Source organism: Marmota monax, unplaced genomic scaffold (genome assembly GCF_021218885.2).
Source record: "Marmota monax isolate L192 unplaced genomic scaffold, Marmota_monax_Labrador192_F-V1.1 WCK01_AAM20220418_F8-fsc00010, whole genome shotgun sequence".
NCBI lineage: Eukaryota > Metazoa > Chordata > Mammalia > Rodentia > Sciuridae > Marmota > Marmota monax.
Genome location: NW_026692321.1, coordinates 16,282,976 through 16,304,327, shown reverse-complemented (window position 1 = coordinate 16,304,327; position 21,352 = coordinate 16,282,976). Strand labels below are relative to the sequence as shown.

At 50.3% G+C, this 21,352-nt stretch overlaps 1 protein-coding gene across 1 annotated transcript in view; it reads right to left on the bottom strand.

Annotated features, from left to right (window-relative positions):
- Positions 1 to 21,352, bottom strand: part of Klhl29 (kelch like family member 29) — a 282,372-nt gene that overhangs the window by 186,871 nt on the left and 74,149 nt on the right. The window contains exon 2 of the mRNA XM_046441335.2: positions 19,074 to 19,181. The gene's annotated coding sequence lies outside the window, so the exon portion shown is untranslated. The remainder of the gene's footprint in view (positions 1 to 19,073; positions 19,182 to 21,352) is intronic.

Sequence of the window (21,352 nt, the reverse complement as noted above, 5' to 3'; positions counted from 1 at the left end):
TGAATTTCTCTAATGATGTATCAAATTGTTTGAGGTATCCAGGGCTGTGAAATCAAATTTCTAAGATCATTCTGGCTGTGGGGACTGCTGCTATGCAGACATCATAGCAGAGAGGGTAAGCTGAAGAGCTGCTTAGCATCAGGTGTGCAGCTCACTGCCCCAAGACCCAGCAGTGAAGCCCAAGCAGTGGGACACAAGCAGCCAGGTGGAAAGATCACTCACCTGAGGTCATGTCCTAGGTGACTGGCTGCAGCTTGGGCAGAAGGAAGAGTGGGGCCAGCAGAATCAGCCGCAGCTCCTGGATTTAGTTTATAAGTAAAAACAAGCAGTGGGGGAAGAACAGCTGGTGTTGAGTCTGGTGCTGGGATTAGTCTGCAACGCTAATCACAAGAAGTGGAAAAAATTAGGAGGTCCTGCCTGCCAAGGAGGTTTTCAAACACATGCGTGTGTAGCAGTCGCGGCGGGATTAGGCTCTCCCAGTGCCAATGAAGTAGGTGCCCACAGCCACAAGCCAGAGCCCATTCCTGGGCAACACACCCGGAGCCCCAGTTCCACCGACACAACCTGAGAAAGGCCATCACTCTGTGGGAGCCGTGGGTGCCGTGGAGGTGGTATGTGGGCCATGCTGCCAGAGCTCCTTGGCGATATCCTGGGAGAAGCCGGGACCAATGGGGAGTGGGAGAGAGAATGTCCCTGGTCCCAGGGGATATAGCAGAGTTGACAGGTGCACTCGATGCTGCCCAGGGAAGAAGAGAATGAGCATGTACTTTATGGGTTTACATGAGATGCTGTTCAGGACTTCACAAAAGCAAAGGGTGAAGCCCAGACAGACAACGGAAGAGAGTGGCACCCTTCTGCAGCACACTGCCACGTGTTCAGGGCCAGCAGAGGCAAAGGCCTAGACTCATCTTGGTAACAGGCAAGGCATGGATATGACTGGGGGCTCCCATGACCTCTGTGGCCTGCTTCCACCTTAAGCAGTTGCCTCTAACCGTGGCCTCCTTCCAATAGCAGTTCTCAGAGCACAAGAGCCCCAGGGACTTGGACCTGGCGCTGAGATGGGAAGGCATCCGAGGAGATGAAACAAGCCTCCTGTCTCCCAGAACCAGGCCAGAGCCAGGCCAGTGTGAGACCAACATGAGTGGGACCCTCATGGAGCTGGGAGTAGAAGGAGGTGGAGAAGAAAAGTAGGTGACAGGTCACCAGAAGCCATCATGGACTAGATGGGAGCAGAGGGAGATCCCCAGCTCCAGAGTCACGACAAGGAGTCACCCACTCTACTGCCAGGCCTTCGGGTGAAACAGACTCCGTTCTCAGCCCTCTCTGGAGAAGACTCAGCAGTCTGCAAGGAGGTCCCTCCCGTCCTGGATCTTGGACAGGTGCCCGATGGATATTCATGACAAAGCACGGTTCTCGCAGCAGCCGACTGGGCTCATTCAGATTTGGCATGCACGGAGCTGGAAAAGATGCTCAGCCTGTGGCGCTGCTGTTCCCAAGCAGCTTCTCCTTAAGGTCACAGGGAAGCATTCCTGCGGAGGAGCGACGGGGACAGATGTTCCCGAAAGTCCTTCTTCGCCTCTCCGAGCTCCCCCAAACCCTCATTTTGGTGTTGCTATTTGCTTCTACAAAATGTGGAGCTTTTCAAAAGACATTCAATTTCCTTTGTTGCTATTCAGTTGCCATAGTCAATTAAAATCTATCAATGCCCCTGAATAAATTTGTGCTAGGTGAAGAAAGAGCCTCGGCACAATCTCTCGACATGATCTCTATTACCTTATGTTACTTTAATAGCTAGAGTAATAGTTTGTTATTAATGGAATTAAGCAATTTAGTTCAAGCTTCCCAGAGGTCTTATAAGACAACTATTATAATCTGTATTCTCAGATTTTCCATTGAGTAGATGCCATGTGTTTTACATTACTTGCTAATGTTTCGAGAGATAGCAGTAGTATATTTAATATCTGGCTTTGTTTAATGATTCTAAACCTCTTTCAATGTAGGTAAGTGCTGCTGGAATTTTGAGCAGTTTAAAAGTCTACACTGTACAAATAATTATCTTGAATATTATTCAGCCCAATTTCAATTTGTACTTCTACTTCTTCATCTATCTATCCTGAAAATTTGACCCCAAATGTGTTTTCCAGTTTTCTCAACAAAAAATGATCTCCTTCCCTCCAGAGAAGGCCAGAGAACAGTGTACATGCTTCAAGTGACCACCCAGACAGACGCACACATGTGCACGCGCACACACACGCACAGCGCACACGCCAATTTAGCATGTTTGAATAGAGTCATATTTAAACTAAGATTTCAAAAATGTTTCTCGATGGTTGCAAAACCTGTTTTTAGAAGAAATAAATGTATTCACTACATTATGAAACAGCTTGAGAAAACAAGATCTTACAATGTACACCATCTCTGTATTTAAATAGTTTCATTTCTATTCATGAGCTCCCTGATTAGATACATGGAAAATATCATCAGTAAAATATGAATAATTCTGACAAATTAATAGCCGATTTTTTAAAAATGAAAATATGTGTAAGCATCTCATTCTCATTAGATAAAGCCGCCATCGGGGCTATATGAAAATCGTGGCCTGCCTAGCCATGGCACAAATCCCTCTTAAGCAGCAAGCAGCAGAGAAAGAAAAGCCCCCAGCCTGGGCCCTCCCGGGAGCTGAGCTGGCGGGAAAGGGCAGCATTATTTGCAAGATTGGGTTGGGGCAAACACAGCCTGGTGCTTGCACAAGCGCTCTACTTCGTGCCATTCCACGAGGGAGGCAGGGCAAGGGCGAGGGAGCCGTGAAATGTTGCAGCAAGAAAGGACCTTGGAGATCATCTCATCCAACTGCCCATTACGCCCTGGACTATTTCCGTGGTTGAAGACAAGGGAAAGATGAACTTGATTCCCCGAAGGTTACACACTACGTCTGGGAGAGGCTGGACTTGAATTCTGGCTTTTGGGTCCAGAATTCAATGCTGTTTCTGCAGACGGCATCAAGATGAAATATACGTACTGGTTACATGAGTGCCTGTCATGTGCCAGCAGCTGCAAGGGCAGAGGGGAGAGGCACATTGACCAATGAAATGGTCCCCAGAGAGAGTGGGAGACGGGATGCCGTGCTGGAAGGCATGCTTTCTTTGAATGAGGAAGGCTGGTCTGCACTTGGCTCTATCACCTCCTTGCTACGGGACCTTGAGCATGTTACTTAATATTTTTGAACCTTAATTGATTCATCTGTAAAAATGTGAATAACTCCTGCGTGGCAGGGTTACTGCAAAAGGCACTCAAGAGGTTAGAGTTCTTTTCTTTGACACCAGCTCATGTGAAAGGAGGAATGCTGGAAGTGGTCAGGAGCATTGAGAGAGCCCCAGGAACTCACCATGATTTGCTCTGCCCCTCTTGCTCCATGTACCCCTTTCCTTGGGACATCATCTCCCTTCTTCCTGCCTTTCCAATCAGTCTTTGAAACTCAACTCTGGGATGCACAGAGGCCCAGAATAATTGCTAGAGTTTTGCATCTGCATTACCATGGGGTTAAAGGGCCAGCCCCAGGTGGACCTGTCTCGTTTTCTTAGTTTCCTAGTTCCCACTCCAGAGGAGAGAAATATGATTATTTCAGCTAATTTCTTAAAGTCAGAACCAGTGGATCCTGTGTTGCTGGCCAGCCAATGGAAACACAATCTTGGCTTCCAGTTTCTGTCCTGGTATAGTCAGCTGAGGCTGGAGGGCTGGGTCACGTGTCCTACCATCAGACATCAGGGTGGTGGGTGAGTTGCAGGTATTTTCAGCAGGTGGGGTGGGCAAGGCTGGCAACCCCAGTCATGTCTAACACAGGAGGCCCTCAAAGATTCATTTCCTCTCCTGCACTAGCGGTGTGGACAGCACAGCAGGGAGCAAAGGAAGGGAATTGTTGATTCCAACTCTGGAGGAGATCTGGTGGGCAAGTCCAGAGAGGGTGACGGGAGCATCATTCCAGGCAGAAGAAACAGCACAGTGAAGAGGTCTGAGGTACTAGTGTGTGCTCATGTGGTGTGCTTTGAGCACAGGGGAGGCAGGGGTCTGTACTTAGCCTGCAAGAACTGGGGAGACTGGCAATGTGACTGGGGGTGGGGAGAGTCTGCAGAGTGGACGGGAGGGGGAAAGTTGGAGGCTGGGAGACCTCCGCAGTTATCCGGGTCAGAATTGGGGAGAGCTTGCTGAAGGAATCCAAGAGCAGCAGGGATGGAGGGGAAGGACAGGGAGGACAAAGCAGACAAAGCCTGAGGGGTGGAGACGGACAGGTGACTAGAGACTGGGTAGGGGGTGTTGCCATTCCAGAGGTGGGGGGTGGGCAGGAAGAGGAGTGGGTTGAGGACAGAGGATGAGATCTCATAGCATCTGAGGGGCATCATGGTGGAGGGGCAGGTGGACATGTTGGACAGAACCCTGGGGACAGATCTGGGAGTCACCAGTTTATAGGTGAGGGACAGGAGATCAATAGCACCTGAAGGGCTGTAAGAGAGTGATAAGGGATTCAACTGCTCTGCTGGGATGAAAAGCAGCCACCTGAGAGTCAGCGGATTAGGAGCTGGCTTAGGGCCCAGCTGGTGGGCGCCTTGACCAGTGGGCGCTCTCAGCTCTGGGACTGAGACTCGACTGACATCCCCAGCCCCTTCAGTTTCCTGAGGCCACTGTGGACCCTGCTATTCCTTTCCTGGAGGGCCTCTGCCTCCTCTCTGCCTTCTCCCAAGCAGGAGTAAAGAACAGCTGGAGAAAGTCCTCCTGGACCCCAGCTGCCCTGAAGATCCTGTGATTGCAGGCGTGAGAACAAGCTCAGGGGCTGCTGTCACCCACATGCCCACCTGCAGGGTGCAGGGACAGGAAGACACTGTCTGGTCATTGGAATCTTCTGTCCTATTAAGGGCAATGGGCTTCCATAAAGCAGGGATGGGGGCTGCTGGTCTCCCCAGAAGCTGGGCAGTGCATTTCACCTTTGGATCTGATGTGAAGAAGGTGGGAGGGTGAGGCCTCCTGGGCCAGCCCATGGTGGCCCTCCTGACCCTACAGTTATCCCTGTGACCCAGTTCTGGCACGAGGGGTTTAGGCTGGGAGCCCATCCATTTAACCAGTCCTGAAAGGAAGGTGGTGCATAAACTAGCATTAATATTGAACGCCTGCCGCTGTGTTTACTTTCATAAGTCCCAACTTCCCATAAATCCAAGTCAGAATCAATCATCTTTTATGGAAGTTATTAATGGCAATTCCATTATTTAAATCCAATCAATGAAGCACCCCTCCCCGCAATGTATGGGAGCCAAGTAGTTTCGGCGGGGGAGGTGGTAGTGGTGGTGAGGGGGTTTGACCAAGTGATGGAAAAAAAAAAAAGTCAAATGACCTTGGTCACATCTCAGTATTACATTAGATAACTGCTTAGGAAAAAGGATTTGGTTTCTCTCCATTTCTCCTCTAGAGTAGGAAGGTTTTAATTCCGATGGCCTAAGAAAAATAAAAATCCTTCTCTTGTATTCATTATGTGCTGTCCGAGTGCTGTCAGGGTCACTCAGCGTCATTGCTTTTTAAACTCAGTAACCTAGCTGTCGCGATCTACCACTTCCCAGTCAGATTTTTTTTAAGCCATGAATCCAAATCTTCCAGGAACTGGCTTCAATGGTCTACAAAATAGCCAACCTTTAGCAGAAAGAAGTGGGGGGGGTTTCTATTCCCAGAAGTAAAAAGGCACAAAACAAGACAAAAGCTGACTGGTCCAGGAGATCAAGAAGCCAATGGAAACTTCCAAAGAAAATATGAACCTTGGCAGCCATTATGAAGTCAAACAACAACAAGTGCTGGAGAGGATGTGGGGAAAAGGGTACTCTTGTACATTGCTGGTGGGACTGCAAACTGGTGCGGCCAATCTGGAAAACAGTATGGAGACTCCTGGGAAAGCTGGGAATGGAACCACCATTTGACCCAGCTATTGCCCTTCTTGGACTTTTCCCTGAAGACCTTAAAAGAGCGTACTACAGGGATACTGCTACATCGATGTTCATAGCAGCACAATTCACAATTGCTAGACTGTAGAACCAACCCAGATGCCCTTCAATAGATGAATGGATAAAAAAAATGTGGCATTTATACACCATGGAGTATTACGCAGCACTAAAAAATGACAAAATCATAGAATTTGCAGGGAAATGGATGGCACTAGAGCAGATTATGCTTAGTGAAGCTAGCCAATCCCTAAAAAACAAATACCAAATGTCTTCTTTGATATAATGAGAGCAACTAAGAACAGAGCAGGGAGGGAGAGCAGGAAGAAAAGATTAACATTAAACAGATACATGAGGTGGGATGGAAAGGGAGAGAAAAGGGAAATTGCATGGTAATGGAGGGAGACCCTCATTGTTATACAAAATTACATATAAGAGGTTGTGAGGGGAATAGGAAAATAAACAAGGAGAGATATGAATTACAGTGGATGGGGTAGAGAGAGAAGATGGGAGGGGAGGGAGGGGGGATAGTAGAGGATAGGAAAGGTAGCAGAATACAACAGTTACTAATAGGGCATTATGTAAAAATGTGGATGTGTAACTGATGTGATTCTGCAATCTGTATTTGGGGTAAAATTGGGAGTTCATAACCAACTTGAATCTAATGTATGAAATATGATATGTCAAGAGCTTTATAATGTTTTGAACAACCAATAAAAAAAATTAAAAAAAAAATAATAATAAAAAAAAAAAAAAAAAAAAGAAAATATGAACCTGCACAGGTACCCTTGCTAGGGCGGTCCCCCTTCCCATGGCTGCTTATGAAGTGAGTGAATGGACTACGGGATGGGAATTCCTGATTCACCATCAGCTGAGGCAGGCTGGGAAATCCAGCGTAAGTCATGTGCACGGGGGTGTATAACTAAGGGGACTGTCCTTTCAAGCCCAAACGGGGACCTGGCGTGGATGAGAATTCTTACACCACCTGAAAGGCCTCCCTCTTTTCCTGGGTGACTCACTCCTTCCTTTAGGACTAGACAGCCCCTCCTTGTGACGCGCTGGCTCCCTGGCCAGACCCTAGCCTTGCCATTTTCAACTGTGCTGCTCCAACACATGCCCTAGCCCCTCAGGGGCCACGTTGGTGCTATGCTTGTAGAAGGGTTACTGCCACCAGCATGGCCCCTTGGAATGGAGTGTTGTCTCATGCATCCGTCTGAAAGCTGTTCTTGGGAGGAGGGAGGAGGGAGGCTTCCTTGGGGACAGATTCAACCGGACAGGATTCTGAGAACGCTTCAGCATGGCAGGAGGTACACTAGGACTTGTGACTCACCCTGCCTTTGGAGGCGGCTGGGGACTAGCTGTTCTCCATTTCCACTCAAAACAAAACAAGGGAAAATGGGCTTAAATTGCAGCAAGGGAGATTTAGGTCAGATAGAAGGAAAGCCTGCAGGACTCTGGGAGCTGATGGAATTTCTTTCCCTGGAGATCTTTGGGAAGAGGCTTTAGTGACAGGGACGATTCATCCCCAGGGCTTACTGTGGAAGGAGGAGGAAGGCAGCTGGCCTCACAAGTCCTCCCTCCCCTCTCCCTGACTCCAAGCCTGCCATGACTTCTTTTCCAAGAGCATCACTTAGCGCCCGCAGCACCCTCCCTGAGCAGGGGAAGACGCGGTGCTTGTGAACACGTGCGTCATCCTGCATCTTTTCTTGGGGCTGTCAGAGGTCGTACTTTCGGTTATAACTCACAGAAATGCCATGCTCTCTGCCCTGTGACACAAGATTCACTCCTATGGCCGAGAACTACCCTTACCCCTGTTTAAATAATAGTTTTGTTCTCTGTCAGTCTGCAACCAAAGCATTCAAATCCTGACCTGACGGGCAGGAGCTGCTGACCACAGAAGTGGGGCTCCCCGACCTCCTTGGCACCTGCCAAGCCCCAGAGGAAGAGAAAGTACCAGCACCTGGAGCAAGACCCTAATGGTGGATTTGGGGACATGCTCCTCCCTCTTCTTTGCAAGAGGTAGAAGGTTTCTATCAGTCCCCAGAGATTTCCACAGGCAGGCAAGGTCAGAAGTACTGCCCAGCCTGGAGGCAGATTTGTGGCCTGCCTGTAGCTCAGGTGTGGGACTTTCTAGATGTGGTTTCTTGCAGGCGACACTCCCTGCTCCATTTCCTCTCCTGCACTTGTTGTTCTTGCTCTTACTTTGATTTATGGTGTCTTAATGTGTCCTTTTAAATCCCCTGCAGTCCTTTCTGGAACTCTGCTAGATTAAACAGAACAGAAAACTTATGCTGTTCCCTTCCCTGGGCCCAGCTTCTGCCCCAGTACCTACCCCTCTTCCCTGGCCCCAGATCAATGGCCTATGTTCTGGGAATCCCATTTGGGGGAATTGCAGCCAGTTCTGCCAAGAGCCCTCCAGGGCCTCATAGCAGAGGTTTGGTGAGTTCACAGCATCTATGTGCTGGAAGGAGGCTGGTGATGGCCAGAGAAGGCTGTCAGTGTCACTTGTCCATGGATGGCTATGCTACCCTTCTGTGCCCTCCTGATCTACTCCACTTAGCTCTGCACCAAATATCATGCAGAGCTGGAGGGCAGAAGGCAGGGGATGCTCAGGGTGGAAGATCCCCCCATTCTGGAAGCAAGGAGCTTAGGACCAGGACAGGGGATATGTCATTGTGGAAGGCTGCCAATAAGTCAGGGCCAGACTTTTCAAGAGGCAATTCTGTTCAAAGGGACAGGAAGATTCCAGCTGTTCTAGAAAGCAGCAAGTGACCCATTCACCTGCCCATGCCTTGGCCAGTCCTGACCACTCTGCTGACTGTGGGAGGGGAGGTTAAAAGGCCAGAAGGGGCCTCACCTCGGGCTGGCTACCGCAGTTATCGAGAAATGAGCATTCCTGAGAACCACTGTGGCCACTTCTAGCACATGGTCCAGCCGCAGTGGTTTATGCTACATTCCAGATTGTAGCATCCAGCAACCCCACCCTGTTCCTTACAGTCTCAACTCAGAGCAGCTCTGGTTGCCTACAAAGGAGTACGGGGTCCTTTTGAGACTCCAGGCCTGGCAAGATTGCTGAAGCATGGATGCCAACCGTGTCTGCTGGGCCCCCATCTGGGAGAAAGAAGATGAGGGTGGAGTACGCCCTGGCATCCTCCAAGTCTGGAGCCCCTGGGGGGACCTCAGAGGAGGTCTCTGGAGTAGTGCTGGCCTTGCTGGTAGGGTGATGGTGTGAGTGGAAGAAGGAGTGCTTTCAGCCTGCAGCCAGGGTTCAGGACATCTGGGTCAAGAGCCCCTTGGTCAGGATGGAGTTCCCCAAGAGAGCATGACCAGAGACTGCAGTCTCTCCTGTGGCAAGCAGAAATCCACAGATCCACCGGAAGATGGAAATTCAGGGTTAGCATCTTGAAGACACTAAGCCTCTCCTGACCCTCCCCAGTGCCTTTGGTTTGGCCTCCAAACACCACTAAGAAGCCTATTGACCTAGCTAATTGGCCGGTCAGACAGATGAAGCTGTGGCTGTGCCTATGTGAGCCTGTCTGGGTAAAGGAGGTCAGAGGGGGACACAGGCTTCCCGTGCTCACTGTCACCCTGGAGAGGCACAGTCATATAGACAAGGGCTGAAAAAGTGAAAAAACGCTGTGGATCATAGTAGCGGGGAGTGGGACACATTGGCAAGAGTGACAGCTCTCATATCATACGAGCCTTACTTCCACACCCAGGGTTTTCTGATGAAAAGATCCTGGCAAATCATTTAGCCCATCTAAGCCTCAGTTTACTCCTCTGTAAATGGGACAGCAACACATCTATGTTGGCAGGGTTGTGGGGAGGACCCAGGAGAAGGCACATTTGCAGATTGCTCAGCACAGCCGTTGATGCTTGGCCCTTGTCACAGACACTGTGCCTGAGCTCTGAGCTTGGGAGCTTGCCAATGCTTTGGGCCAGCTGGTGGGGGACAGCTCCAGAGTGGAGGCAAAGCTAACACCAGAGGCCAGGAGGAGCTGCCTTTCAGGCCAGAGCTGACCATTGTGAGGCCTTGGCCCCCGCCAAGCCTCATTCTAAATGGATTATTGTTTATTGGCGGCTTATCCTATCTCTCGGGTTATGAATTATTTACCAGATAATGACTTCATAATTGTTAATGAGAGATGCCCCAAGGACGTGCTGACATACCTTCTGAAGCCACGGTGCTAATTGTGGAGTCCCAGAAGCTCCCATGTGGTCATATCCAGAGTGTCACTCTTAGGGACAGAGCCTGACGGGCTCTCTGGGATTGGTCATGATCTAAACCCCTCATGATACAGATAAATAAGAGGGAATCCAGTGAGGGGCAGTACACACTTCCAGGTCTCAAAGGTGTTGGTGGCAGCCCCAGGTGGGATGGGACTGCCACCTGATGGCCATCTGTCACTGTCTGGGTTTAGGCTTCTGGGTCACTCTGTGGGCTGAGCAGTTCAGGTCCTCTTAGGGGTTGTGGGGCAGATAAAATGGGGTGTGATAGGTGCTTGGAGATTCCTCTCCAGACAAGAGTAGGACCCTAGCCAGGGTGGCCTATAGGAAACTGGAACAGGATAGAGTCCAGTGGCTGTTCAGGATGAAAGGGGCCACCTACCTGGGAGCAGAAGTCCCCTGCTGACAGAACACATTATGACTATGGGGGGCAGGAGGTGGACACATGGACACCTCTCTTGGGAAGTGCATTTGGTTCTGAAGAGGGCAAGAATTAAGTCCATGGGTCTGCTGGGGTCCTTGCCCATGAGGATAACAATGCAACCCTGTATTGGGCCACACTTGGGGTGCTCCTCCAGGCACTATACTATGCTCTCATCCCCATGACCACCGCATGAGGTAGCCATTATAACCCTTATTTTGCAGATGAAGAAACTGAGGCCCAGAGGGTTAGATGCTGTGCTGCTGTCGCGTGGCTGAGAAGGGGCAGCACTGGGAAGAGGATCCAGGAAGTCTGGTTCCAGCAACTGAGCTCCTGACCACCGCCCTCTGTAGCTCACTAGAAATATTTCCAGGATGAATGAATGAATGAATTGTGAAGGCCGTGAGGTCTCTTGGAATGTGGAATGCACTCTTTAAACATGGTGGAATGTGAAATTGAGCATAGTGAGACCGTGGTTCCAGCAAGGTCTGGGGAGGCTGTTTTCCTCTTAAACTACAGACTGTGCTGGAACAGTTTAAAAGAGAGCCCTGGCTGGGTACATGGTGTCCCCAGGGGGTGGTGGCCTTGGAAGGGCAGGGTTAGTGCGTCACCCACCCCTACTGCTCTAAAGTGGGCGTTGCGAGCTGCTCTCATAGTGTGGCAGCCCCCTGGGCATACACGTTAGACAGGCTGAATGAACTGCTTCCCATCATTCGTCCATCCCAGGAACATTTGCAAGCCTTCTTTGTGCCAAGCCTTGGGGAGGGGCCCAGAGACTGAGTCCTAGTCGCTGCCCTCCAGAGTGTTCTGTGACAGGAGGGGAGTGGGTGGAGGGCTGGGAGCACAGCCAGGGCTCCCGAACTGAACTGAACTGACGTTCCTGCGTGAGCTCTGCTCAGCTTTGTAAGGCTCCTTTCCTGGCCCTGGGGTGTGCCCAGGAGTTGGGGGTTGAGTCTGATGTACCCTGGAGGCTAAAAGGACAGCACCAAAACTCAGTGCCAAGTGGTGCTGGGAGAGTAACAGTGTCAGAGCGTCCCAGCAGGAGGAAGAATTCCCATGGGAGTACTCTTCCAGGAGACAGAGCTGGGGGAGGCTTTTCTTCGAGACTCCGCTTAACAAGACAACCTGCTGACTTGGGGAGTGTTAGCTGAGTCTGGATGGGAGCAGAGGCCAGGCAAGCCCCGCTGGCCTGGGTCAGATTTTCTTCTCTGATCCACGCACAACAGTGGCTTCGGCTCAGTGCATACCTGCACAAGATGGCAGAGCACTCCGAAGGCGTGTTAGAAAGCCTTGAACTGGTCCTAAATAAATAATCACACTGTTTATTCTGGGATGGAGAGGCAGCACACCTCCTCTGCACGCTGGGGTGGCGGGGCGAGGTTCTCAGCCTGGCTGGCAGGGTTGCTTCAAGCACATCCTGAGCACTGACTGCAGAAGGGAACTTGGAAGAACCTGCTTTGACTTCCATTTCCCACATTCAGCACCTGCCTGGGTACCTGGGGAAGGATGGGGGGCAGGTTAATTGTTGCCTCCTGTGCTGTTATTATACTATTTTGTAAAAGCAGAAATATGCTTTTAATGATTTTTGTTGTTGTTGTACCTTATGAACCAGATGCTTATATTTAAATGAATTGCTACAAATCAAAGGAAGGACCCACAGGGTTGCTAGGCTGCGTCTTGTCTTACATGGGTGAATTTGAGTTCCATGAGTGAGGCTTAAATCTCCCCCCTCATCTTGGCATCCAGTTCACATGAAAATGCCTACTGGCAGCTGTAACGGATGAGCCTCCGAGTGGCGGATGAAAGTGGGAGCGAGCGGAGTGCTCTCCAGCCTGACACGGCAATTTGGTTCCAGGTCCTTCAGATGTAAGCTCTGGGTCAGGGATTTTTCCCTCACATGGTCACTGCGCTCATCCCAGTGCCGGCATTATAGTAGATGCTTAAGAAATATTTGTTGAGCAAATGAGTGATTCTTCCGTAGCACTTTGTATAAAGTCTTCCTGTTAGATTGATCATACATTATTATAAGAATGTTTAGTTTCAGGTCTCCCAACTGGAATAGAAGTTTCTGGAAGACAGAGCTTTTGTCTGAATTCTCTGGCCCCCAGATCTGGAATAATACACAACGTGGCTGCCAGTAAACATTACAAGGAATGAATGAATGTTGAGACAGCCTGGGTTCCCTAGGTGCTGGCTATTCTACAACAGCCTCCCCCGCCCCTGTGTCCTGGTACTATATGTCTGAGGGAGGGGGAGGGAGGAGAGGAAGGGGAGAGAAACTTATGATTAGAAGACAAAAGCTCAAAGTATTTTCAAGCGGCCTTTAAGCATCAGTAAATGAGATCATCTACAAGAGACAGAAGTCCACAAGTTTTAGGAGCATGGTCACTCAAAAAATGCACACATGGTCCTTTCCCTGAGCAGAATGCTGGCAAGGCTGCTATTATTAGCCTATTCATTGTTTTGTGCAAATTAGAAAGAGATGCCCCTCCTGGACAAAGCTCACAGAGCCCAGGCTGGGAGTCAGCCCCTGTGCCTCCCCTGCCATGTGTCTTTAGTAGGGGACAAACTCCCAACTGTTCCTGGCGGCTCTGGCCACTTGGGCAGGTGCAAGGTAAGGAAGGAGACAGTCTGCTTGGAAAATCAAACTTTGCCACAAAAATAAACTCAGAGGTTTGTGGATAAGCTATTTCTGGCCCAGGTGCCAAATGAGGTTCTGCAGGCAGAATGAACTGCCGCATGCCCTCCACTCACCCTGCCAGCAGCTAGGTGGAACTGGTTGCGTGCACACTGGTCCTCAGCTCCTGCTTCCGGAAGTGGGGAAAGTTTCACCCTGTGCATCTCCTGCCTTCCAACCACTAGCTCCACTTGCTGTTGGGTGCGGGGCTGAGTGGAACAGATCAGGAGGGCACAGAAGGGCCAGCCACGGGCAAGTGACACTCTGACAGCCTTCTCCGGCCATCACCAGCCTCCTCCCAGTCCCACCTCAGCACATAGATGCTGTGAACCCACCAAACCTCAGCTATGAGGCCCTGGAGGGCTCTTGGCAGAACTGGCTGCAATTCCCCAAAGTGGGATTCCTGGAACAGAGGCTACTGACCCAGCTCCTAGGACTTGGGAAAGCTAGCAGGTGGCCACCGGGGCAGGAGCTGGGCCCAGGTCCCAGCCAGGGAAGAGTGCAAGGTTTCCATTCTGTTTGTTTTCACCTAGCAGAGCTCCAGAAAGGACTGCAGGGGACTTAAAAGGATACTTTAAGACATCGTAAATCAAAGTAGGAGCAAGAACAAGTGCAGGAGAGGAAATGGAGCAGGGAGTGTCGCCTACATGAAATCACATCTAGAAAGTCCCACACCTGAGCTACAGGCAGGCCACAAATCTGCCTCCAGGCTGGGCCGTGCTTCTGACCTTGGCTGCCCCTTGGAATCGTCTGGGGAGCTTTACAAAAATACAAATGCCTGGGGCCCCCTCCCGGAGATCTTGATCTAATGGAGCTGGTACGCAGCCGGGTGGGAGGATTTTTTTTTTTTTTTTTTGGTCTCCCTTAGTGACTTTAACACAGATGTGGAGTTGAGGGTTAATGTTCGGAGGACTCAGAAGGGGCAAACAAAAAGCTGATCCGTTATGATCCTCATGTATGAAATGCCAGGACGGTTGCTCGGGAGAAGAGAATGTCTGTGGTGAAATGAGAGACATTTCTGCTGGAGTTCTAGCACAAGCGACAGGATAAACATGAGCTGCCAGGAAACCCTCGGTGTGGGCCCAGCGCTGAGATCTGTAGGGCAGCAGATGCCCCAACAGCCCACAGAGCTGGAGTGGGGTCAGAGACAGGGCTGACAGCATAACACTCTCAAGGTACCCAGCTTGGGGATGATTTGATTCAGGGGCCAGACTTTAGAGTAGCTGACAGAGTAGAATGAATCACACATCATCCAGGAATCTCGTTTTGTAAAATCTCTATAACTTCCACCTCAATTCCTCAAGGTGGAGAGCGGAGGAATTTGGTAACACCTTGAGCTGAGTCGACAATCCTTCCTCCTCGTGAGAACACTAAGGGGAATACCTGGGGGAGGACCCACCCCAGTTCCACGTGCACAGAGGGCCAAGCACTGCTATGCTGGCAGGCCCAGGAGTCTCTGCTGCTTGCTCAATGCCGGTCTCCATTCAATCTCTCAGTCTCCTCCTGAGTGGTAGGAGGGTCGTGGTTATTCCCATTTTACAGATGAGAAGACTGAGGAAGGTTTCATGGGGCTTGCACAGAGTTATGGGTGGATTTGGGACTAGAAGCCAGGGGCCTGCCTCCTATTCCAGATCCCTCCGCCCCAGTGAGCACACTGCAGTTCTGTGATCTCTGGAAGGAGAACGATCATCTGATCTTACAATGCATGCCTGCATGTACCTGGCCCCGCTAAGGGCCTGTGAAGGACAAAGGGCAGTGCCTTGTCCTCAAGGAGCTGATGGTCTGGGAAGGAAGAGAAGCCCCCTGAGGAAAGGAGACAGAGACTCAGTCACAGCAGGCGGAGGGCAGAGGCCTCCCTTGTGAAGGGATTCACAGACAGCAACGATGCAGCTTTGTTTTGGACAGGCTGAGTCTATCATGGAACTGGACGGGCAGGTGACAGGTGCACAGGGACCGAGATGCCATCCGGGAGTCAAGGCTGGGGACAGCTAAGGCAGAGGGAGTAAGAACAATGGCAGGATGGAAAGCGGAGGAAGACCTTGAAGCAGGCACACTCATGGGAGCCAGAGAGCGAAGTCCCCATGAGTACAGTGACAGTGGCGGGAGGTCCACATACCCAGGAAACTAGGAGAGAAGCAATTTGTCCATGTGGAGGTAGACAGGGCCCTGGGGTCTCAGGGACCCTTCAATGGAAAGAGGTAAAGGGCAGCAGTCAGGGAGCGGCCACAGGAGCTGCCTGGCCAGGGCTGCCCCCTGGCTCAGTCCAGCTGAGGGACTGTGCCCTGCCAATGGGCGTGGACACATGGATTTCTAAGGTGCCAGAAAGCCCAGAGGCTCAGCAAAGGAGGGGACTGCAGAGGTCCCCAGGGCAGGCCAGGAAAGGCAGCAACAGTCTGAGGATAAGTGGGCAACTGAATGCACACAGCGTTCAGAGCCGCACTGGGAGGTCACGTGCACTGAGGCCCATCCTGGGGTGGGAGCCACAGTGGCAGGATGGAGATGGACAAGGAGGCAGCAGAGACGAAGAAGGCCACAGAGAGGAAGAAGGCCTGGAGGTCTCAATGAAGCAAGGCGGTCCTGGTCGGGAGTGAAGTCACGCAGAGGACAGGAGTGTGGTCAGAGAGGACACCTGCAGATCGATTTGGGGGAAGCGAAGCTGCGGCAAGTGAGGAAGCCCAAGGCGAGGCACAGGGAACAGCTCCAAGTCCTGCTGTCTCTGGAGACGTGTGCAATGTCCTCCAAGGATGCAGGACACACAGGGCATTTTGTTTGCTGAGGGTAGGGGCAAGGGGTCTGGACAGGCAGGACTGAGATGGTCCCACGGTCCTAGTGACGGAGGCAGGGGCGGCTGCACCTGGCGACTCCTCAGAGCCCAGGAGCCTGGCAGCCGCCTTCCATCTGTTCCGGGGGCTGGGGTTCTGCTGGTACCATCCTGGGAGCAGCCTTTGGTTCTTGCCCTGAGTCCTCTGCTTATTGTCCCCTGTGGTGCAGAGTTAGATGTCACCCCTGCTGACTTGTTCTGGGCCCTTTTTGGTTACTTGGGTGCTTTTCGTTCATCAGACATTTCTGAAAGGCAGATAGCTTTTGCCTGGACTGGCCTGTTGAAGCAGGGCGCGCAGGAACCAGGGAGCTGGCCCAGTTTCCACAGTGAAGCGGTAGCTGCTTCCACTGGTCACCAGGGGCCACAGTGGGCCACCGCACCTTTTTGTCCTCCCAGAAATCAGTGGAAGTCCTGCTCAGGAGGGAGGAGCGCACCTCGCACTAGGCCATGGGGCATGGGTGCTCTCAGGACAGTCCTGCCTGCGGGCAGGGGTAGGTTTTCTCAAAGTGCAGAGGGTGCTGGGGGAAGTATGGAGGGCAGAACACAGAACCCACCCTCCAGGACCTGGCCAGGTGGTAGGGAAGACAGACGGGAATCTGCGGCGGGGACCTCCGTCTGATGCTCACAGAGTGCACCCTGTCAGGCATGCCTGCTGAGACCACCTTCAGGATCCCCCCATCAGAAATCTATTCTCATCCAAGGTTGGGATGAATGAGAGCCATGTGTCACTCTGTGTGGGTATCAGGCAACAGAAGGCCCCAAACTAAGAGTCGTCGTTTAAGGAACCAAAGCTCATTGCCCTGGGGCCTCCTATCCCCTTCCTCCCTGCCACAGTCACAGCCGGTCCCCCATGAAGCACAACTCCCAAACCTTTTCTCAGATGCTTGCTCATCTCTGCCCTCTTGGAGCTGGGAGGGCTACTGTCACCAAACTCAGGCTTCACTGTCATGTTTCCAACTCCCCTTCTCTGACCTCACAGTCTCCAGGGCCAGGGATAATGCATGAGCCCAGCTGCCCCCAGTCAGTGGTGCCATTAGGCCTGTGCCAACAGCCCACCAGATCCCTAGGTCAGGAAGCCATCTGTCCTCCTCTGGCTGCCCCCACTGGGCTTCTGGGTGGCAGCTGGCAGGAGGCACAGTTGGGTGGTGGGGGTTTTTCCCTTTTGGCAGCTGATCTAGTCCCAGTCTGGAGCCTCCTTCCACTTCCTGCTGACAGCCTCGGCTACCCCCAGCTGGATCCCAGAGCTGCACTGTCTTCTTTCTGCATAAGGTTCTGGGAGAGATGGGCTACCCTCAGCCTCACCATCTCTGAGTCCAAAGAGAAGGCTCTCTGATCAGCAGAGAACCGGCACATAGAAGACGCCTACTGACTTTCTGCTCTGCTCTGATGCAGAGGAAAGCTGGGGTGTAAGTCACAAGCCGGCCACAGGCAGATGCCAAGAGGCTTCCTGTCAGCATGCAGCAGTCCTGGAGCCACTATGGTCTGTGCCACCCAGCACTGGGCCCTTGTACTCCTGCAGACCCATGGCCCATGGACTTCTTTCCTTTTTTTTTATACTGAGGATTTAACCCAGGGGCAATTTACCACCGAGTCACATCCTCAGCTCTTTTTATTTTTTATTTTGAGACAGGGTTTCACTAAGTTGCTTAGGTCCTTGCTAAGTTGCTGAGGCTGGCTTTGAACTTGCGATCCTCCTGCCTCAGCCTCCTGGGCTGCTAGGATCCATGGACGTCGTCGTCTTCTTCTTCTTTTTTTTTTTTTTTTAGTACTAGGGATTGAACTCAGGGGCACTTGACCACTGACCACTGAGCCACAACCCCAGCCCTATTTTGTATCTTATTTGAGTTGCTTAGTGCCTCGCTTTTGCTGAGGTTGGCTTTGAACTCACGATCTTCCTGCCTCAGTCTCCCTGAGCTGCTAGGATTACAGGCATGTGCCACCTCAACTGGCTTGGGACCCATAGACTTCTAAATGCTCAAGTGCTGCAAGGAAATGTGAGGCTGGGCCAGCTGAGCCTCAGCTGTCTTAAGTCCCTCTGTCCATTCCCCCACTATCTTGGTTCATTCCAGCTCCTCCCCCTTTAGCAGTAAATGGGTGAGCATTGGCAATTCCAGCTGCAGGCTCCGCTGCTTCTGTGGGCATATTCTGGGCCTGCTGGTGTTAGAGCAATGCACATTCTTTACGTAAGATTCACACTCTTACAAGGTAGGCCAGATTCTCCAACCAGGAGTGGTTGCCTGATCTTGAATTTCAGAATTCACAGTAAAACTATTAGGCCAGATTTAACCCAAGAAAATAATCAAATGATTATGCAAAGTACATGGGCAAAAATGTTTCTTGTGGTATTATTTGCTACAGCAAAATATTCAAAACATGCAAAATGTCCATCATTTGGGCATCAAGTAAATTATGCATATTATTGTATTCATATAATATGAAGCCTTGAAAAATGATGACATAGATCACTATTCACTACTATAAAAAGGTGTTTTCACATGTATGGTTGAGTCAAAATAACATTTTTCTGAGTAGCGCATACAGTCTGATCCATGTATGCATGTACATATAGGCCTGTGTACACACTAAGATGATTATATATGGGGAATATAAGACATTTATGAAATTTTAGGTACTTCTTTTATGTGTGTGCACACTGAGGCTTGAACCCCGGGTCTCATGTATACTAAGTACTCCTTCTAACACTGAGCTGCACCCCCTGCCCTTAGGAAGCTGTTATCTTTTGACAATGAACAAAAAAAATCTTAAAAATCTTTTAACGATGAACAAATAATAAGTGAATCATACACCAGTGGTAAAAATCTTACCAACCCAAAGAGTGAGGCCCTGCTGTATTTCTCCTCTTCCCCAGACACTCAGTGTGCGAGGAAACAGGCAGCTGTGCCCAGGTTGGGTGCTTTTCTTATTCCACGTGAGCTGAGCAGAGAGACCTACCTTGCGCCGCCCGTCTCTGGCAAGCTCAGGATTCGTCCCCAGGATGCAAAAACCTTGACGGCCACCAACACTCAGCCAAGTGCGAGCATCACGGGGAAGCCAGACAGTCTGGAAAGAGAGGGAAAGAGAGTGGGGTTGGGGTGGGGAACAGGAGTCACTTTTTGCAAAAAGACCTATTTTGAATTCCAGTGTCTTGGATGTCCCCACCCTAAATGGATGCTGGTCTCCACCTCGTGTTTTTCCCAGATGCTGGGCCACCTCCTGGGGACCATCTCTACTGCTGTACCCTCAAGATAAGGGGGCACAACAGGCCCAAGCAGTACCTGAGAGGAGAGGTGTCTCTCCTCTGTCCCCCAGCCAGCCAGCCCTGATCCCCACCACTGAGCCATTAACACTGGATAAGAGGGAGAACAATGGCATTGCCTTCCACCTAATCCAAACAAAGAAACTCCAGCCATGGGGAAAAATAAGAAATTCAGGTCATTAATGCTGAAAAGGACACAAACTTGAGAATTACAAAAACAAATCATTACTTCTTTTAGACAATGGGTAAGAAGACCTTGAGGAGGTGAAGGATGGGTTCCTTAGAGAGAATTTAAAAATATATATATATAGAGATTTAATACCTAATAGAAAGAGGCTATCTATTATGGGGAGGCAGGGCCATTCCACGTCTGCTCTTTCAAATGTAATATATGAGAAAGCCATCGCCGGGCTGGGAAATGGCATCCTCCCCTGCAAAAACACGCCACTGTCATTACCTGGGAATCAATATATTTTTTTTAAACGGAATGTATCATTATCAATTGATTTTCCTTTTTCCTCTTAGCCCTCCAGGGTCCTGGGTAGCAGGGGAAAGCTTTAATGTGATATGAAGGATTTGGACAGGTAAGTAAGTTATTGTAAACTAATTCCACCTCATGGCCAGCTTCTCTCTGACAACGCCACACGGGTCTCTCTCAGGTCCTCTCCACCGGAGCTCTTTCAGCTGCTACTGACAGGGACACCCGTGAGCCATATCAAATAGCCATTTGAAAGCTGGAGGTGGCAAAAATATTACTTTTCCCAAGGACAAAGTGTTCTCTTTATGATTAAGAAATAACCTCTGTGGGGAGGCAAAGTAAGCCAAGGTCACCATTTAATTCTGATGCGGAGCCAAAGTCCCAAGTTCATTTCCTGTGCCAAGCCTGTGTGATGCATTCAGGAACATAGATCGCTTTGGCCACAAGGTATTGGCAATGCTGGCGATTAGAAGATCAATGTATTTCTGGGAAAGATCTTCAGCAGATGGGTATTGGTGAAGAGAGAGGTCTGGAAGAGGGTGGTCACACCATTTTTAGGTTCTTGTGAATCTCATTCATTCATTCAATAAGCACTTATTGAGTGCCTGCTGTATGTTAGGCCAGGTTCATACTGGGAATGCATGCATGAATGAAAATATTCCTGCCCCTGTGGAGCTCATATCCTAGTGGGTGAAAACATGCAAAGAATGGGAAACTTAGGATAAGTGAAAATTCTAGAGCACATGAGAAGGTTGTAAGCACTAATTGTAGAGATGAAACAGAGCAGGGTGGGCAGTGCATTTGGGGGCTTGGGGTGCAGGGTAAATAAGGTTAGGGTCAGCCCCACGAGTCATGACAATTGCACCCACTCTTTTTTTGAAGGGTTTTGTTACATTTCTGAGAAGAATGCGTATATGAAGAACTGAGACAGGAGAAAGCATTGATTCAATCTAATGAATCTATAAGAGAATTTGGAGAAGGTGGAAAAGATTACCTAAACATATTTACAAACTGGAAACTATAACCAAAATAAGCTGGAAAAAAAAAAACCTATTAACTCTTCTGAAGAATCACCACAAAGATTACTTCCATGATTTTCATTAAATAGAGAATCTCAGTGGCCGGGGGATCCTTGCATGTAGAATAGAAATAAGGGAATTCTCCTGACTGGTCCTAGCTTGGTAATTTCCCTGGCTTCTTAAAAAATATGGGTCATGCAGGTGTTTGGGGCAGAGGGAAGGGACGGAGCAGATGCCTCAGGGGAACACGACTGTGTGTTCCAGCATCAGCAAGGAGGCCACTGTGGCTGGGCCAGGGAGCTTCCAGTGGACATGAAGCCAAGACCTGCGTACCCAGACTGCAGAGGGCCGTGGAGGCCACCGTGGGGCCTGTTAACTGAGAGCAGAAGTTCCTGGTTACCAAGCTTCAGAAGGGGCTCTCAATCTCTCGGGACAAAATTCTCAGAGGTCAATGACAGGTTAATTTCCTTCTCCTCAA